This window comes from Passer domesticus, chromosome 14 (assembly GCF_036417665.1).
Source record: "Passer domesticus isolate bPasDom1 chromosome 14, bPasDom1.hap1, whole genome shotgun sequence".
In the NCBI taxonomy this organism is placed as follows: Eukaryota; Metazoa; Chordata; class Aves; order Passeriformes; family Passeridae; genus Passer; species Passer domesticus.
In genome coordinates, this window is record NC_087487.1 from 4,065,913 (window position 1) to 4,084,903 (window position 18,991).

The 18,991-nt window shown below is 41.0% G+C and overlaps 1 long non-coding RNA gene across 1 annotated transcript in view; it reads right to left on the reverse strand.

Annotated features, from left to right (window-relative positions):
* Window positions 1-15,623, reverse strand: part of LOC135280955 (uncharacterized) — a 54,924-nt gene extending 39,301 nt beyond the window's left edge. The window contains exons 1-5 of the long non-coding RNA XR_010347755.1: window positions 14,563-15,623; window positions 14,206-14,376; window positions 6,338-6,441; window positions 4,161-4,576; window positions 3,719-3,903 (exon numbers count right to left, since the gene is read on the reverse strand). This is a non-coding gene — a long non-coding RNA (uncharacterized LOC135280955). The remainder of the gene's footprint in view (window positions 1-3,718; window positions 3,904-4,160; window positions 4,577-6,337; window positions 6,442-14,205; window positions 14,377-14,562) is intronic.
* Between the last annotated feature and the right edge of the window lie 3,368 nt (window positions 15,624-18,991).

Genomic DNA, 18,991 nt, shown 5'->3' on the forward strand with positions numbered 1-18,991 from the left:
ATTCAACTCTAAATACAACTTTCTGCTTACCTTCTGACTTTTAACAAGTCCTGGTGTTCTGAGTATTCTTTTCCCCATCTTCAGTTTTAGCTGGTAATTCTGATTAAATCAAACAGATTTACTACGGGTACTCAAACAGCTTTTAAGCTCTTGCATTGGTTTGTGCAGATACATGTTTGCATTGTGCATTATGCCCATGATGTATGGCTGCAAGGGCCTTACAGTCAGATTGAAACATCCTCTGTCCTGAGGAGCTGACCTCTGGGAAAAGCTGATCTCTGTGGGGCCTCCAGGACCACTGCAATGCTAACACCCGTTCTGGTTGATCTGTTCTGAGCAATCAGAAGTATTTCAGGTTAGGGCTGAGGATAAACACTTCAGGTCTGTCATGGAGTCTGCTAAAGGACCAGACAAAAGAGGGGATGGTGTGAGATACAGCCAGCACAACTAGAGAGACCAATTAAGAGGCATGGAGAATAAAGCTGCAGCAACAGAAAGCAAGCAGAGGTGCAGGAGGATGCTGCACCTGAGAGGCATTCTGAGCATCTCTCAGAAAATGTAACAGCCCTGGTTGTTGCTACCAAAGGAATTAAAGTACCATTCTGAGAAAGGATATAGAAGTTCAGCAAAAACTTGCTGAAAAAAAAATTGTGAAGGGTTTTATAAATGATACTGGATTTTGTAGAAAAGGAATGATACACAGAAATGGGATGCAAGTTCTGCATGGGCAGGAAAGGAAACCTGCAAGAGAATAGGATACCTGTTTTCCCAAATCAAATTCCTTGCACTTCAATAATCACTGGTCTATGGACTGATCTTCAGACATTTAGCCAAATGCCTTAAGGCAAGTGGTAGTTTGCCTGGAACTTGTCATGGAGGGTCCAACTCTTGAATCAGAAGCTGACTCTCTGTTGTCTACATTTGAAATAAGCTCATTCTTTCCTAAGGTAGAAGAAGAAACCCAAGTCTTTCAGCACGTTTGCTTGAGGCAGCATTTGCCCTTATTTTTTATTTTATTCCACTTCTGATGAGAAGTAGCTGCAGTTAAAATGCCTTAATAACAATGTGAAAGTCCTGATTTTCATCTCACAGGCCATTTCATGCCAGTACGTTTGGGACTTGAGAATTAGGCACAGGATGTCCACAACCTCACACTTCTCCAGGATCCTGAAGATGCACATTTTTATAATGGACACAGGTCTGTGCAGAATTTCTGGAGATCACTCATGCTTCAAAACCATCGCTGTGGTAAAAAAGAGTTTACAAACAGCCGTGGTTCATTGCACCTGTGTGTTCTCCCCTCTGTGAATACTAAAAGGCTGCCTGCCTATATTAAAGCTGCTGCTGGCTGCACACAAAATTCAGTGTTTATTTTAACACAAGTGAAAGAGCTACCACAAATGGCAGTGCACACGATCATCAAAGTGAAGGAATGGCAAACGCGCGCATACGGGAGAGAGTCCTCTGATGGAATTCAGTCTTTAGGAGAGAGCCAAGAGTTGCACAGCCCTCCTTCTCCTTTAGGATACCAGTGAGAGTGTGAGGTCTTGGCAGACAGCTTCTGAAGAGAGGCAAAAGCATCAGAGGGAGCTCACAGCTGCAGTCAGCCCTGGCAGATACAATTTCATAGCCATACTTGGGATTTCTCACTAGGGCGAACTTCTGGCTGCCTTCTATGCTGAATAAGGAAGTGTGAGTGAACACCACCTCGCGTTGGCCTTCTCATATTGGGATTATTTGAAATCTCATCTTAGACAATGACAGAACAAGTCAAAGCTAGCAAAATACTGACAGCAGTTTTCATTATGGCACTTTCTTTTTCTTCCTGTCTGAAATTTTTGATACCAAAAATACTCTGTAAATTTCAAAAAATATATTTAAAAAGGTATTTCTCTATACCAGTCAGAATGGAAAAACCTGTAAATCACAGAGAAATTTAGATTACATTTGAAATTAACTACCCTCAGAACCTGCTGTTATGGAAAACTTCAGGGAAAGCAAGACTGATCTTTCGTCATTAATCCCATTTATAAATTGAGTCTCATGCCCTCCCACATTGCCTTATTCAATGTTAACTTGGCTTTTAAAGGACAGTGAAAGTTCTCTTGTTCATTGCTACTAATGACAAATATTAACTCATCTATTTCTAACATCCCATTTCATGAACTTGATTTTTAAGATATCCCTTAATATGGAAATACTTTTATTCCTTCTGAATGTTTATCTGGTATTCTTGTGACACAGTTTTAACTGGCATTCATTTTTGTATGCAATTAATCCACTTAATGGGTGTTTTTAAAAGAGACTGAAGAAACATTATAGTGAGCTACCCACTTCAGTCCACACAGAGAGGGGGACATCTACACAGTCTGCTGGTCATGTCAAACTGGAGTTCAAGGAAGCAATCACAACACATATTTCTCTGCCAAGTACATTATTTGAATTTAGGTTTCCTCAGCCTTGGTTTTGTGAATCCCACTACTTAGAACAGCTCCAGCTATCTATCCTTGGGCTTGCTGCAACTCATTTTGTAAAGAACATGGGGAGGAGCTGGCTAACTTAGCTGACTATAAAGATATTGTAATATTTAGGAAATGTTACTAGCTGATATTGACAGGTTTCAATTAAATGGCAGTGATTTGTGCTAGCCAAATATCCAACCCAGTACATCTAAAAGCATGATCAAAGGAAGCTATTTTTATACTCAAAGATACATGTATGTATGTATAATGACAGTCCAGTACAATAGAATCTGCATTAGTGAGTACAGTGGTGGAAAAGTAACAGTTTTGGAGCAAATAATTTGGTTCTAAGGACCTGAGTTGGCCCTACACCCTTGAGTTTTTTTTCAGACTCACTCCAATCTTGTCTGGACTAAATGCTGCTTTGGGGTCTGACCACATCTTCTGGTCTCACCTGAAAGGTACCTAGTGTGTGTGCCTCAAAGCTACCCAGCAATGCAAACAAAGGCACACGAAGTAAGATTAACAAAGAGATTCACATGAAAACTACAGTCCTGAAGCTAAATTACAAAGCTAATGAAGATGGATGTTACGTCCCACTGGCAGTGCAAATGGGTGATGTGGTCAGTGCTGTACCATTCTTCTGATAACCATTTGCAGAGATACCCTCAGTACCTTTAGATGTTAATAACAGTGTGACTGTACTGATAATTTTTGTTACATAGATGCAGCCTGACCTCTCTCTGTGTTTAAATGCCATTTCAAATTCATTGCTGGCTAGCAGAGTTTTAAGTTATGTTTAGCTTTCTTGTGGCACCTGAAGCTTGTAATGCCCCACTATAAATGCACACTATGCAGCCCATTGTCTGTAGAGCTGCTTTCCAGTGTTTTTTATGAGCAGTCTCTAAGTCATTAGTCAGCTTGGTCAATCTCTATTTTCCACTGGCCTATAAACTGGAAGGGAAAGCAAAATATGCTAAGTTGATGCTAAAATACCATGACATACCTCACTGATTTAGCAGGGAATAAACAAAGGGCAGATCTTGCCTTTTATAGATGCAAGCTTCTCTTTGCCAAAGTTGTATAATCTGCCTTTGCCAAAGTTTAATTACACACAGTGTTTGTGGACTTTTGGAATCATAACCTCAGTTAATTTTCATTTTAAAAACAGATCTGTGTTTAAATATCTCCTCATAAGATTTTTTTCATCACAAGCAGGTTGTCATGGAGGAATCAACTGAAAAATGACCTATTACCTGTGACTAGAGATGCTCTGCATCCTTTACAGAGACAGCACTTGCATGTAGACATTTCTGATCCATCACAGCACGTGCTTTGCTCCATCATTGCCAAGGACAGGGAGATAAATTCTGACACCCAGGTCTTGTCTGATTATTTAGAAAAGATCAGTGAAATTCCAGATCTCAAAACTGCCTGGATGCTGCAACAGAATCCACAGAAGTGGGTTAAGAAGGATCATAAAAGCTCCTTACCCTCCCTGTAAGCTCAGGACACTGCAAATGCAGTGGCTTAATCATGTCAGCATTACTACTGAGCACCCAAATGACAGGCACTCAGGGAAACTGCACACACCAGGATATTTGGGATATGCCTGAATGCCACAAAGCCCTGCTTGTTATTGCAATAGTTCCTCAGAATACTTTAAAAAAAAGAGAAAAAAATAACTGATTAAATTACCTTTTGGCTAAAGATGTGCATTCAAGAATAGATTAGTCCTGCTGTACGTAGCCACTCGGAGTTCAGGGGGTTTTGTTCCATTTGCCAAACACTTTTCCTTCCTTCTATCACCACTCTGCTTCAGATGCAGATAAACAGAGGCTGCTTTAAACTGAACTTTCCAAGCTTCTCAAACACAGCACAGGCATTGAGAAAACCTTCACTGACAGATTTCCAAGGTCAGGCAGAGAATTTTTGTGCAATCCAAGTAGCTGTTTTTTCAGATGCCTCCTTCCCAGCTCCCCATTTTTTCATTTGGTGGCTACCATCAGTCACTTAAGAGTGAGGTTTGGCTGTTCAAGAGGCAAGTGGCAACAGTAAGCACGATCTGGCAGACAGCAAGATGATGTAAATTTTGGAGTGCTTCTTTCTGGCCACTGGAATGAGTTAGAGAATGGAGCTTTAATCAAAATCCACTCGACTGGAGCTAGTTTAAAGCTGCCTTTGCAGCTCACCTGTCAACAGTAGAATTTAAGTATATTGGATTGCCATGCAGGGTAGAATCCAAACGTTATAGGAACTTGTACAGCAAGAGATGGTTGGTGGTGTATATTGGATATTCAAGTAGCCCCATGCTCTGTCTGGCTTACAGACAGAGGAAGGAAGAAGATAGTTTTGCAGGTTTTTTGACATTTTTTGCAAGATATCATTGTGTTGTTGAGCTCATAATTTATATTTACATGCCTTTTCCTGACATCAGACATTCCTACTTACCCAGGACTCCCCACTGGCCTCTGACATTGGAAATTCAGACTTAAGTCCCTGCACTATTGGAATTAGTCAGGAATTTGAAATGTCTCCCACATCTGAACCAAATGCACCGCTGTTGACTGCACCATTAAATTGTAACCTTGCAATGTCAAAGTTGTTGCTAACAACACAGAAAGAATCCCAACCTGGCATCTGAGAAGGAGCAGGGAAACTGGAAGATGGTGATAAGCATAACTGTTATTAAAGCATCAGAGCAAAACAGGTGCTTGGAAGGAAGCTCTGTAGCTTTCAATGAATTTCTGAAGGCATTAGCTGTGCTAAGTGAGGGCGACTTAAGTATTTGGACAGTGCAGGATGGCCCAAACCTTGACATGCTGTAGCACAAGTTTGCATGGACATATTTTCTCTGATTTTGAAATTGCTTCTTCTGACTGTCACAGAAGCAGGAGTTACCAAATTTGGCCAGTGGCCCTGCACTTCTCTGAACCACAGCAATGAATGAAATGGGAGCTTGAGCATGTTTGATCTTTATGTTTTCTAAAATCTGATTCACATTTTCCTGTTGTCTTTCAAGAACAGGAATCAATACTAAAGGATTGATTCAGTGGGTCAGCTCTCCAGGGTTGCATAAACTATCATGGTCTGTGTTAAGGTAATTCTAATGAAGCCATTTCAGTTTACACTGCTTGAAAGTCTCATGAAAAATCTTACCCAAGATGGCCGTTATTTCATTTTGGCACATTTACACTTCTCTGTTTCATCAAATGACTGGTATTGGTGTGAGAAAATAGGGAAAAGAAAGCCATGTGGATATTTACACTCAAAACTAGATGTTACTAACTTATTTGTGTTCCTAAACCCAAAGGAACTTGCAAAGGCAGGGAATTTTCCTTGCCTTGAATTCTTACCTTTGTGGTCCGGAATACACCAACCAAAAATTAAAAAGCAGGGATGTCACAGTTTCTTGCACGTTGGTCCCAGGCTCTGTACATTGCCTGGTGCTGGCAGACTCTGCCTCACCAGAGGAACCCTGGCTGTAACATTTCCAGCAGCAGACTGAAGTGCTTGACACCAGTGAGTGCCAGACAAAGTGTGTTACTGAGCTGTGTATGATAAGCCTATCTCCAACAGCAACAACTACTGTAACTTATCCAACTCATTCCCATACCAATTGACATTTTAACTGCACACACACTGCCTGGAGGATCTAGAGAATTTGACAAGGGATTAGTTCAGATAACTTAGCATTATCACCATCCTACCAGCATTGTATCTTCTCTCTACAACGATATGCTTAATGGCATTGTCTGGTAAGCAGCAAGCCTCAGCTTGTTACTGTCCTTCAGGTTAAGTTTTTAAATCTTGGCAAACAGAATTAGGAACACTCCTGAATAATACTGCACAGCAGTCTGTTCCCTCACACTGACCTGGTAGACATCTGATGTGCTACAGAAATGCTTCCAGGAGAGTTGCCTAAGTAGGATGGAACTGGGTTGGGATGTCCTCTTTAATCCTGTTTACCTGCAATTACCTATGGTGATAAAAACATGAGTACAAATTAGAGATTGCTTTGAACTCCTTCAGAAAATACAGACAAATGTTAAACAAGAAGGCAGGTCAACTGTCCAGCACGGTCCATGGAAGTTCCTCTTCTCCAGGAAAATTGGTTCATGTCCCTCCAAGTCAGATGCATATTCACATCCCTGCAAAGCTCTCTAGGAACTGCAGCAGCATAAGATCAAAGCACCTCTCACCTCTCAGCATTTAATCTTGCCAAATATCTCTGTGAGGTTATGTGCAATTATCCGACTTTCCAGATGAGGTAGAGGCTAAAGACGTGCGTGAGGTCACACAGGAAGTCTGTGGGAGGATGAAGTATTGCACTGACTGCTGTCATCTCTTGGGTGAGACACCACCTCCAGTGGGCCACTGGAGGTTTGCCTTTGTCACTGCAGCAGAGTCTGAAAGAAAACAAGGGGAGTCCCTGCTGACAGTGAATGCATCCATGTGAACGCATAAAGGGAAGGAATGAAGGGAATTCTGTGTGAGGGTTTACAGCTTTGATCCATTTGTTTACGGTACTGTGATGTTAGCAGAGAAAAGCAAGTCTCCTTGGGAAACCTGGAAAGAATGTAGCTCCTCTCCCTGTCATGGTAGGCTCTGAAACCACTTGGGGTGAGAATTTTGGTTAAAGCTGCAGGATATTTATTAATGTAAAATAATAGCTGATGATTTTTCAATGCCTTTGATTGTAACACACTCTGCACAGTAGGCTTGCTGTGCTGGATGTGGTATTTCTGACACACTGACACTTGAAGAGCTCCATGAAGAGCCAAATGTTGTTTTGGTCCCACACCACTGATGCTGAAGGAAATGTGGCAAGAATTAAGAATGCAATGATTTAGCTTGGAATTGAGCCGGAAACACCCAGCTTCTTTAAAAAATATATAATTAGATGTTCAAGTAACAAAATATGGAAAGATTAAAAAACCCTAGGACCATAAGCTTTTCCCATTCTTCGAGTCAAGGACTGGGAATTTTCTCAGAATATTATCAAGACTCATTCAAGTTTATCATTGTACTTTTAGAACTGCTCCCTGTGACATCTCTAGGCCAAGATGTAGCATCTCCCTCAGTGGCAGCACCCCTTTGTTTCTTGCAAAGGCAAATGAACAGCCAGTTCTTACATGTGACAGACTCTGTTTCTCTTTTCCTTCAAGGCCTGTAGGCATGTCCGTGTCTTGGCAGAGCTGCTTGGAGCTGCAGACCACATCCTGGAGTGTCTGTATCACACTGGGTAGTGCAGGGCCAGACCAGACAGCTCTCAGCTCTGTCTTCAGCCTGGGAACTGAGTGCTGCAAATGGAAGACTTCTGCACTCCTGCACCATGTTACTGGAAATTCCCAGTTCTGTGGCCATGTCTGTGTAAGGAAGCATAACCTGCTTGCAGATCTACCCATGGATCCATGTGAATAATGAGGCAATCTTAGCAATGTCTGTTTCATTGGTGTGTCAGGTTAAAACTCGCAGATGGCCACAGAACCGAATGTTGCTTTGAGCTGACAGGAGAACATGCACCTTCTTTCCTCTTGTTAAATAACAGTTCCTGTTTCTACAGTCAGCCTTTCCCTGTGCCCGAGGAGATCACTCTGTGTAGTTTGTGTTTAAAGGAAACCAAACCAACCAAATGATAAACCCCAGAACTTCAAACACTGCTTTAAAGGCCCAGTGTGATCTTTAAGTATGCAGAATCTAGCACCCTAGCACCAGACTACACCATTTATTCCTAGAAACAGGTGGCTTCCAGGCCTGCTCTAGGGTAGAAAGGCAGACAGTCATTAGCCTTTTCAACTTTTTGGTTCTAATGAGGACCAAAACTATCCAGGTGTAACACTGAAGCCACCCTGTAGCTTTAACTGAGCCAAAGGAACTAGTTTTGCATAAGATTAGCAGTGCAGATGACAACACTCCTTCCTTGTGAATCAGATGACAGCACAGAACCGAACCAAAAGAAAGGAGTAAAGTGTGCTAGACCCTGTTTCGAGCATGCTAAACATGTTTCATCATGTTAAAATCACCAAAAGATTTCTTTGTCCTTCCTCTTAAACACATGGGATTGGCTGCTAGCTGGGGTATGACACTGAGGAGACACCAGGCTGGACTGAGGTGTGCAGTTCCACAGGACTGAGAAGGGTTTGCATCCTAACAGGAGAGCAGTCACAGGCTGGGACTTCTTTCCCACTGCTGCACCCTGAAGCAAGTGAATTGAGACATAAGTTCACAGTCAAAGCCTCTCCCATTCTTTCAGGAAAACAGAAAAAGCCAGCTGGGACCCTGGAGAACTACAGCAACAATATGTAACAAACAGCTGGTATGGCTGACATGAGTACCAGCAAATAGACATTTATTTCTGAAACTGAACATGACTTTTTAAAAGATATCTCATGAAATTACTGAGGGAAATTACTTGGTCTATTAAGCACAAAGAGTCTGTGGAGATTTATTGGTCTCCACCTTAGTTTTTCCCTAGATTTTAGGGGCAGGCAGATGAAAAGCTTTATGTACACTTGCTGCTTACTCTTCTCTGTCCTGTCTCCATCACAGCCTTTTCAGCATGAAAAGCTTCAAGACTGCTGTGGTTAAAATCTAAATTGTCCCCTTGTTTTATCAAGCACTATAATATGATGGTCTGTTTTCTAGCATCCACCCTAATTTCCTATGGGATGTGGTGAAATTCCCCAGTGCATGGAGACTGACTTCAGTTGTTTGCAAAGTCTGATTTTCTGTTTCTTTTTCAAAATGGTCAGCATCTCTTTAAGGCTGTTTGACAAGTCTGAAAATGGACAGTAGATCTTTCTAATGCATGTTTAACAGCATTCAGGGAATGTTAACAGGATACAAAAGCATTCTCTGCAACCAGACAGGGACTATGAAGAGAAGTGGCCAAATATGGTCCTGCTTCAGCATTCCAAAATGCCTTTGCAGATGCATGAGTCTGAGCAGCAGCAAGTTTTCATCACCACACACAAGAAGTGGACTACAACAAAGTATATCTGCATTGTTGCAGTTTTACTGAAAAACCCCTACAAGTAGTCACACACAAACCCCCCTCCCCTTTTTTTCCCTTTTAAACATAAGGTAGTGCCTTGGAGAGTGCCAGGGTGAGGAGGGTCCTTCCACACCAGTGCAACTGAGCCCTTGCCAGAGGCTTTGTCTGTTAGCAAATATTAAAGAGCCAAACTACACAGCCCCGCTTTGGGAAGAGTTTCAGAGCTCCCTGGGGACAATTGCTGGCATCCAAGTTAACACTGAAGGCATTTTGGTGTGGTTACTTCTTCACTGTGGGCACAGCAGCTAAGTTAAATAAGGACAGGGGAGTTGTATTGTGTGGAACTGCAGTCCTGATCATGCTGACAATAGAGGAAGTAGTTAATAATTGCACTTTTGTACATAAAATGGATCTTTGTCTGCCTTATCACAACAATGAGTTGTACCTCAAAGAAGAATTATCCTGACAAGAAGGCATACACAGACTTGGTGTTAGCTTCTTCCATTTACAGCATTTGATTTCCAAAAGAAATATAGCAGAGAGGTACTCAAACTACTCCTAAACGAGAGATTAGACACCAGAAGTAGTAATATGAAAAAAAAAATACTTCTGACGAAGGCACTCCCTTCTCCTTAAAGCTAATACTGAGATTATTTCCCCCATTTTGTTTCCTTTTCCTGTCCAGAGAAGTTGATTCTGAGCCAAACATAGTAAGAATGAGAAAATCTGTAACAGTTTAGTTTAAGGAGGAAAAAAGGGAAGAAGCTTTCTATCACTGTACTTACTAGGTCTCATGCCTGTGTGCAATACTGTTCTGATTGAATTTTATTTTTAAAACAGTTCAAACAGAGCTGTCTGCAACAATTTGAGAACTAATGAAGAGAAATTAGCTTGTTGACCATTCCTGCAATGCAGTTCAGTGTTTTATACCAAAAGTTGTTATACCAAGTGGTTTCCCCTCCAAATCCTGTATCTGTTAAGATTCCTGAAGAAGGATGCTTCACTAATCTCTAATTTTTAAAGGCCCCTAACCTAACAAACCTTTTCCCAGGTTACAGGAAGAGTTCTCCACAGGTATGTGAAATAACTTGTTTTCCTATGTCCCCCATGCCACTTCTTGTGCTTCTGTGGATTTTAGAGGTGTGGGCAGAACTCTTTCCATGAGAAGGGGGCAGGAACAGGACCTGGCTGTGCTGCTGGTAACTTGGGGTAAGTGTTGTGCTGGATCTGAACTATTCCTAGGTATGGTTAAAGAAGGTAATTTTCACTGCTTGGTCTACCTCACCCAAATGTCTTTGGAGATACAAATAAAGAGGAAGCAAAATAGGTTAAAAGATAACCTACCAAGAGGCAGAATTAACACTGAAGGTCATCTCATTTTTGAAACTGTTATGTTATCCTTTTGACTTAAAATAGTTTAGAGGTTATGCCAAATTAACTCTTTGCCCAAGTTAAACCTTAATTACCTCTCTCTAAAGAGAAAAATTTATTCCATTATCTATATTCACTGAGAGAAGAGAGGAAAATTGCCAAGAGCCATATAGCTGAGTGGTAGAAGAAATTCAGCTCTCAGGCTTGAGGGCTGTAAAGCCTCAATGTTAATGGAAGTTTTACACAGTCAAAGAGTGAAAGCACAATTTCTGTGTAGCAATAGTGACAACAGTATGGGGGAGAGCTTAGCATATTAAAGCAGGCACACAAATTCCACCCAGCTCCTTGTTCCTTTGTTTCCCAACATTTGTTGAATTCTTCCCACTTTCCATGGTTTATTTAGGAGTTCTTGCAGATGTTTTAGATTTCATCTAATCAAAGGCACTGCTTATATTGGGTTTTTTAAAACAATATGAAATACATAATTTAGTATTAAGCCCCATTTTCCAAAACCTCTGTTCCCCTGTGCCTTTTGTTCTCACGTTACCCATTATAAAAATGGACTTACTAACTAGAAATTATTTCTCTAATATTTTCAAGCTTTGACTATTCTGTCTGTTGGTAAGAATTTAATCTATCTCTGTAGTACAAGAATGCTGTGTGGAATTGTGCTCACTAGTACATTTGCAGTTTCACACTTTACCTGAAGAAAAACTCTGATGCAGTTCAGTATTGCTTGCTGAAGAGGTTGAACTGTAGTCGTGGTTTGGGATGAGGTGGTGGAGCACAAGCAGCAGCTTTTCTAGGCACAGAACCAGCTGACACAAACGGGAGAAATCAGCAACTCTTCCTAGGAATAACACTCTTCCTGCTTCCCACTGCACATCCCTGCAGCTGGGCAGTGCAAACAGCATCAGAGGCTGGGAGCGAGCAGAGCAGGAGCATTGCTCATCTCTGCCACCCCTGCTGGGCTGTGGCTTGATCTCATGCTCTGCTGCAGCTCAAACCCTGCCCTGAAGGCTCTGCAGCTTTCACACCACCTTCATGCCAGAGGTGCTTGCAGCTCAAAGCAGCTTTGAGAGGAGACACGTCTGGAGCAACATCAACAAAGCTAATTTTTTTGGTGGGATGAGGTCAGCTGTGAGTTGCTGCTGAAAGAAAGATCCTCCAGAGAGTCCACTGCAGGATGATGAAGTTTTCCTACTTCCTTCCTTCTTCCCTTCAGTCCCTCTGCTCCTCTCAAGCAAAGCCAAAATAAGAGGCTCCAAGCAGCTGTATGCCAGAAACACCAGTTAAATTTCACAAAGCTTTTTCCTTACATTCAGTTCACAAGCAAGGAACAAATGGAAGATGAAAAAGTGAAACTTCACCCAAAATCACTTCCTGAAACAATCACTTTCTCATCAACTCGCCTCTCTTTGGTGGGCAAAAAGAGAGTGAGCAGACAAATGTGTGTAGGAAATGCTTTGCAGTCAAACCCTCCCGGTGATGAAGTGCAAAGACAGCAGAAATGGGTCATTCACAGGCATAAGGAACTGTCAGCGCCAGCAGGCTGACTGAAGAAGAGCTGGGGGAAAGCTCCAAGCTCACAATCAAATCATCACCAGAGGAAGTGGAGAGAGAGTCTGAGATTGCAAGACACATTGAGTTTCTACAGTGACAGCACTTTTCTGCTATTAATAGGTTTGATCTTGTTTGTTGTGGCATTTGTCCAGTAGGTGGGAGATTTCCTTAAGTCCTAGGATTTATTCCCTAGTGAAAAGGTGCAGTCCAATCGAAGAACGAAGCCATGGAATTGTCCTTTTTGGTTTGGTACACAAATCCAGATACTGTTCTGTCCCTCAAATGCAAGGAATTAAAAATTCACATACAGAGAATGTACAACACTTGCAAGGGAAGACATGGTACTGTTTTACATGAAGTTTCAGCCATACCTGCACTCCAGGGTGGAGTTTACCTGACACATTCTGGAGGCAAGTAGGATCTTGGTAGTGACTTTCCCCCATTTAACACAGGCCTGTATGTTAAGAAAGGTACTAAGCTTCTAGCTAACTCATGTGGACTCTCTCCCTTAGCTATTTCTCTCCTTGGCTCCTGGAAGCAGCTGGTTTTAAGTGATATTTATAGAGCAGGGTGTGCTGCTAGCTCATCCAAACAGTAGGCCTCCTGCAAACTTTTAAGAGGCCTCTGCTTGTAGCAGCCATAATTTTCCAGATCTTATTAAATGTTTTTCTGGGCACTAGTCTATACCCTTGTGAAATTCCTTGCTGAGCAGATTATAAGGACAGGCAGTGACCCAATAACCTTCATTTTCCTGGGATGATGCAATAGCTGCTTCATGCTCAGGAAGTAGAGCGGGCTGAGCAGAACGAAATGAGCTGCTGAAATTCCCAAGTCAGCATTTTGTTCCCATGCCATTGAGGATAGAATTTCAAAGTGTAGAATGGTCCTTTAAGTTCTGTCTTTTATGAGGTCAGGCTAAATGCTTCCCTTTTATATATGAAGAGAGGGTGATCTTTGCCAGAGTCTGCGCTGGGTTTGCCCTTATTTTGATTTCTGCTTTGGTTGAGAGCTCTGTGTAGCAGGAAACAGTTTTCAACAGCAGTTCAGGCTCTGCTGGAAAGTGGCCTCTGCAAGAAGCAGTGGGCTGCAGAAGCATCAAAGTAATTTAGCAGCAGCAGGCTCTGTCACTCAAATTTCTCTTTTTTACTCAGTCTCAGCTTAAAGACTATATTTGATTTGGGGCAGTGAAAACCATGAATGAAGAACAAAGCTCTGAAGAGGTGGCCAGCCTGTGAGAGAAGTGTAAGGATTTCAGCATAAACCTGACTACTGAAGGGCAGGTTATAAACACCCAGCATTCTTGACAAGAAAAGACTTTAAGAGCAGTCTACAGGGACCTCCAGAAAAGCATTAAAAAGTATATTAAAACTGGTAGATTGGGTGGAATCACCAGAAAACATTCTCTACAGTAGTACTTGCAATAGCACAGAAATAGACTGGATGCACTAACACACTTGTGGATGCTCTAACACTTGTACATGCATTGGCTTGACTGCAGGGACAGCAAATAATCTGGGCAGCTGTTTAGATTCAGTCATTCTGGGTGATTACCCTGGAACCCTAACACTGGGTTCCCATCACAAAGTAAACACTCTGTAAAGGGCAGAGACACAAAGGCCCTGAGGCCAAACCCTTACTGTGACTGTTAAAGCCTGTTTCTCATTCTTGATGTCAAAGCAATTTGACCTCTTAAAGACTAGTCCAGAATTTTCTTCCTGCTTAATCTAATTTAGGACCAATGCATATCAATTCCTCTTATGCCAACACTACTGTGAATTTAAATAGCACCCTGTCTCCCAAATCTGCACTCACCTTCTTGCTGTTTGTGTGCAGAGGAGCCATATCTGGCTCAGTCTCTTATGCTTAAACAAAACACTTCTTCCTTTGGCTCTCAGAACAGACTCTCATTTCCTTTGGATTTCAGAATTTCTGCCCTTTGAAATGCTGTGCTTAGCAGTTCAAGATTTCTGACCATGGAAGTTTCTGCAGGGGGAAAAAAAAGTTGTCAGAGCATTCAAAACTAGTCCCTAGAATGAGTCCCACAGGAGCAGCTCTGTCCAGAGCTCGTGGGGCTCTGGGGAAGCAGTTAGGCTGAAGGGCTGCCAAGTGGTTTTTGAGCAAAGAGATGCATTTTTCTTTGAAAATCTAAACAAAGCAACAGGAACTCACTGTTGATGGAAGGGGCTGGACACGAGACTGGACAAGTAGTGCTAACACAAGACAATTTTCCAGGGACAATTTCCTAATGTGTAGAAACAAAGCTGCAGCGAGATGCAAAATGTCTCCTTAGGGCTGCAACATAAAGAATAGTCTGTTCTTAGTCCAGAAGGAAACAAAATCAGATGAATTTGATCCCAAGTAGTGAACAAAAAAATGCCAGGCATTTTCTGCATGTCTGTGTTATTACAGGGAACAGCCAGGGATGAATTATTTGTCTTTGAGCTATACAGCTGTTAAAGTTCTAAGAAATGAAGTCATGGCTTTTAACATGCCCCAGTTATTGCATATATTTTTGTTTGAACTCTAAGGTGGCTTGGACTCTCAGAAATGCACACATGTCTCAAAAGCCACTATTTACTTTTCTGCAAGATCAGAAGGGACTAAAACAACATTTGAGTTCACCTGATTTTAAATATAATTCTGTAATTCCCCATAAGTAGTTTCACTGCAAGTTTAACTTACCCTTTCGACACTGCCATTTTTACTGGCAGGGGCAAGTAGAGGTGGTATAATCCTTGTCTGGAAGCAAATATCTGAAACAAGCCTCAAATGGTCTGCTTGCTGTATCAAATAATGTATTTTTGCAGTTTTGCTAAACCATTCTATGAACTTGAAAGTAACACAGCATTTAGCTGCTAGGAAAACCCAAGTGACATTCCCCCAGTCCTTATCCTGTTTCCCTTTTGCAATCCAGTAAAGATGCTGCAATGTCTTTCATTATGTTTATTAAAGGATGGCAAGCTGTTACCTCATGTTCTGAGCCCCTGTCTTTGGTCACAGGGATTATTTTTTGTCTTCAGCAAAGGATTTAGACTTGCCTGTGTTGCAGTGTTTGGCATTCCCACATATCCAAAGCTGTGCTGGCTTCTCAGTTCCACTGCAATAATGTGGAACCACGAGAGAGAGACCTCTGCAGATCACAAAGCCACTCCCTAACCTGTGCCTGCCCTTACAGTCCCAGAAGGGAACTACAAGCAACTTTCTGTTCTGTATCCAGCAGCTCTCCCTCCACTCAGGCAGCCAGGACAGCAGGAACCTGTCAGCATGTTTGGCAGGGAGGAGGAAGGTTGTGAAACAACCAAATAAAGGGGTATACCTGCTGTCTTCATCAACTGACATCACGAATCTACTCACTATGAATCTACACAGGGATCAGGCAGTTTGAACTCTGTTGCAAGCAAATACTTTTGAAAAATGACCAAATGGAAGGTTCTCTTTTAATGGGTGTTATACTTAAGATAGGGAAGAAGATCTGAATAGGCTCTGACCTCTTCTCTGAGGTGGGTTCAGTGGCAGCCTGTTTTATTTTACAGAATATTTAGTCTACAAAATACTCAGCATATTCAGTTTTTCCAGTTCCAGGGGAGAAGTAGGACATCCAATGAAGATAAATGTTTGCATCTAGCCTATTTTCAAATAAAAAGATCATGAACAAACCAAAATAGGAGGGATCTGGTCATGTAGTGAAGAGCCACTCCTGTGATTTGGAAGAGATCTGAGATGACTCCTGAACAGTCAAGAAACTAACCCGAAAATTTCCTGGCCTGAATTGCTGAGCTACAGCATCTGGAAGCATCATAGGCTTGTCACAGCAGTGGTTTAGTTTGAGAATTACCCTAAATAGCCTTATTATCACCACTAAATGATAGACTATGGCAACTGGAATGCAAGCCAAACACAGTGGAACGACCAATGAAGCTCTTTTTCTGAGGTCATCTTGTTGAACTCTTATTTTTTTCCCCACAGTTTTCACATGTGAAATCTCAGTAACACAAGTCCCAGATCAGAAAAGATCAGCAATATATATGAGATCAGCAACATGTCATTAAAGTTCTCACTCACTTTCATTTTTCTAAGGCAAAAAGAAACATTCTTAAAGTTACACTCACACACAAACATTTAGCTAAAATCACTACTGACTTCATAAAGCAAAAGTTCAGTCTTAAAAAATATTATGTCTTAAAACATAATCATCAGACTGGATCTTGAGAAACTGTGCTAACCTTTTAGAAATATAGTGTCATTTCAACTAATTTACCATTAAAGAATGCAAACAAAAGATGAATATTTAGAAGAGAAAAAATACTCATGCTTATATAGCTGAAGGCAACAAATAAGTAATTCAGACAGACCAGAATCACTGCAGCTGATTAAAGGCATCTCTGAGTAAATTTCAAAACAGGTTCTGTGACTAAAAGTGTCACACTTAAAGGCTTTGGTGCCTCAGGATTGTCATCGTATTTTCCAGGAAGCTTTGGGAAAGCAGGAGGCTGATTTAAATAAGCTGCAAAGCTTTTGTCCAAATTATTAAAGCTGTCACTTCTCTTGTAGAAAAATTCAGAGAAACAGAGTGCAGTAAGTCCTAAATGGAAGGGAACTGAGGCTGGTGCCTTAAGAGAAGTGGTTACAACGTAAGGCAAACCAAGGAACTCAGCAAAGATTCTTGCAGATTAAATTCAGCTCTGGAAGACAGGATGTTTGTCTAAAACCTTGGCAGTGAGAGATGGTTATTCTTGGCTGTAATCACAATCACTGTTTAAGTCCCTCTGCTATACAGTTACCAACAAAGAATGCATTTGATTTCTCTGGAACTGACAGAGTGCAGAAACATTAATGCACAAAATAATGTATGTTTGAGCTAGATGGGAATATAAGTATTAACTCTTTGCTGAACATGGCTCCCACTGGTCTATCTAGTTCTGTGTAGATCACACAAACTGGACTGGTTATTGCATTCAGGGCAACCTGCTCTATGGATTTGAACAAATGATCTCCCTTCCTGCAACGTAATTTTGCCATCTTTAAAATAGGAGTGACTTATTTGTAGTGCTCTACAAAGGACAAATAAGAAATGGGTTTCTAAGAGTAGATTATTTTTATTAATGCTTGAAATCTGCTGTGGTTATCTTGGAATGGGTATGATGGAGAAGGTGGTTCTAGCAGCATAGCAGTAAAGCCCACAGGCCAAGCACTGTCTTTCTGAGGTCTGAAACACTGTCATTTAGAAATCTCTTAAGCATGGGCTTAATCCCAAACTGAGGCAACTATATTGAAGACAGAATATGAAGGATTTTTTTTTAAATAATGTAAATATGTGCTACAGCATTTGGTGAACTGGGACTTGAATACTTTTTCTGGTTTGTAACCAAGGCTGATGAACTACTGTCTGGCAGTACATCCTTAACACACATAATGTACTTATGGGTGAACTGGAAAGCGTAAAATACAGTGCAAACACATTTGTAACATACCCACTGCCCCAGAATCTGACCATTCTTTCCAACACTTCATCAGGTCAACAGTTTGGTGACTTATAGTCACATTAATATTTTAATCAACAACTTAGAATATGCAATGCAATTTGAAAGCAAATATCATCAACTATAATGCTGGAAGAAGCCTCCCTGTTAACCTTTGTACTTGGTCAGTTGCCACTCACAAAACAGCCACAAAGACCTGATTTTGAACCATGTTCAGAGAAGATGAAGCATGGTACAGGCAATTATTTTATAGCAAAAGGGTTATACTAACAGCCTAGGCAGTGCTGAATATTGATCTGTGTGGCACTGAAGATTCCAATTAGTTTTATTAAATCCAGCACTTTAAGAGCAACAAATGTATTTAGAAAATAGCCAGTGACATTTTCTCACTGTCCTACTGCAGCCTCTTTTCCACAACTTGAAAATTCCTCTGACTGTTAAATTAACATTTGATTCAGTACCATAAGCAGGTTTTCATCATCATAAGTTCTGGCCTTCTAAACTTAATGCCCCATGTAATTTTTAATAAAGAGATGTTTAACTTCATAGCAAAACTTCTTACATATAACCGTGCCAAAAGAAACCTCCCTCACCTGGATAAACCCTCACAGTGGACATTTTAGAATGGTACAAAGTCAGCAGCCCTTGTTATCCATTTTAAAAAGAAATAAATATACTTCAAGAAAATAACCAGGATGGAAATAAAATCATGTTTGTCAGATAAGCTTTACACCATCCAAATCAGGCAGTATGTGAGTAAACCCCACATAGTATTTTCCCTGCCACACGAAACACAACTGACTTGCACAGGTGAAAAACTGAAGTGTATATATTGATAAAAGATGTTCCAGGAGGAAAGAATCCAACTTTCATAGGACAAAGGCAAACAAACTTGTAACAAAAGATAAGGTCAAAAGGGATCCAAGTATGTCAAACATTATGGTTAGGCAATACTGTGCAAGCAAAAAGGATTAATTTTCCTAGAGCCTCTAAAGTAGTGGCTAGAATATTCTGAACACAAATTAAAATTGTGCTACACCAAAAATACAAACAGGCAGCAAGCTTGCTACATTTCTTTTTTTTAGTAGTTTAAAGCATCTATTTTCACAGATATTTGA